A 1,689-nucleotide genomic window follows, 5' to 3' on the forward strand; every position below is an offset into this window, starting at 1 on the left:
TCTTCTCCTTCTCCTTCTCCTTCTCCTTCTCCTTCTACTTCCCCGTCCCCGTCCCCTTCCCCTTCTCCTCCTTCTCCTCCTCCTCCTCCTCCTACTCCTCCTCCTCCTTCTTCTTCTTCTTCTTCTTCTTCTTCTTCTTCTTCTTGAGGTTAAGGTGTTCGCCTCTCATTCAAAGGTCCCGGGTTCGAATACAGGTACTGACAGAAAATTTTCTTCTCTAAAATTGTCTCCTTTCACCTCCTTTCGTGCTCTCTAGCAATATTCTGTCGTCAGCTTTCATCTGCACTTTTTGCCCCCATCTCCTCTGCCCCACCTCTGGGCTCCTCACTCTTTCTGCCGCCTTTCTACTTCTACTCCTTGGCTCCTTCTTAATGCTGTCCTTCAGCCACACCCCTGATCTTCTGGTGGGGAAGATCTACTCCTAGCCTTCTCGGACAAGGGCGAAAAATCTCGGAGGGCCCATTTGCAAATTGCGCTCGTTAAAGATCCCTTGATGGTCTAAAATCGATAAGAGTTGGCTTCTGCCGCCACCTGGGCAAAATTCAGCAGTAAAAAGGGGCCAAGGAGTAGCAGTAGAAAGGCTACAGAAAGAATCAAGAGCCCAGGGGAGGGGGCAAAGGAGATGAGGGGGTGGGGACCGAAAAAGGAAAAGAAAGCAGACGACAGAATATTGCTAGAGAGCAGGAAATGAGGTGAAAGGAGACAATCTTAGAGAAAAAAATATTTTTGGTCGCTACCCGGATTCGAACCTGAATGAGAAGCGAACACCTTAACCTCTAGGCCACGAGAGCCCCTGCAATTCAAGTTTTGTCAAATCTCCATCTATTGACACATTTGACAGGAGTCAAGTTTTTCTTCACGGAGGGACAAAAACCTTCATTTTGACCAAAGTGCCAACATCAAACATGTCTACCGGCGTGTGTTGTGTAGCAGTTGGGTGCTCTACTGTCTCACAGAGGAGACCCGAGTTCGCTTTGTGAGTGTGGAGAAAACGTTTGTCGAGTATCTCGGTCTTTCTGCAGGGATAAATAATAATAATAGATAATAGATAGCATTTGTATAGCGCAAATCCCCGCTCAACAGCAAGCTCTATGCGCTTCACAATCTATGCTATTACCCCAGCAGACCTGAGAGCATTCTCAAACAACCTCAACTTCCTGGGAAGCATACAGTGCAAGCAGCCATTTATAGGCGCTAAAACACTAACCTACTGACAAAGATCTTTCGCTGTCTATGGCCGGGTACCCATTCCCACCTGGGTGAAGTGAGGAAAATTCGTGTAAAGTGCCTTTCCCAAAGATACAACGTCGGGCCCGCGGCTCGAACCCCCAACCCCGCAACCTCACGATTACGAGTCCGGTATCCTAACCGCTAGGCCACCGAGATGTTGTATCCCTCTCAGCCTGGGTTTGCCCTGACAGGGATGGTTGGAAGATAGCTTCCTAAAGTATCTAAATTGGGTCGATAGGGGCGTATAACAATACATACGGTACATTGATAAAAAGAACGTGTTTGTTTTTCTATGACATAAAGGAGAAGGCTACTCACTCGGCCAACGCAATGCAGTCAGGTGTTTTGCTCCCGCACGGAATGGGCAAATTAGTCCTAATGGACATCCGGGTCAAAATAGTATCTGATGAAGCAAATCAGAGATCAGTTTGATGTGATAGTGTGTTCTGGCGCCGCCAT

This window comes from Aplysia californica, unplaced genomic scaffold (genome assembly GCF_000002075.1).
Source record: "Aplysia californica isolate F4 #8 unplaced genomic scaffold, AplCal3.0 scaffold00297, whole genome shotgun sequence".
NCBI classification, from domain to species: domain Eukaryota; kingdom Metazoa; phylum Mollusca; class Gastropoda; order Aplysiida; family Aplysiidae; genus Aplysia; species Aplysia californica.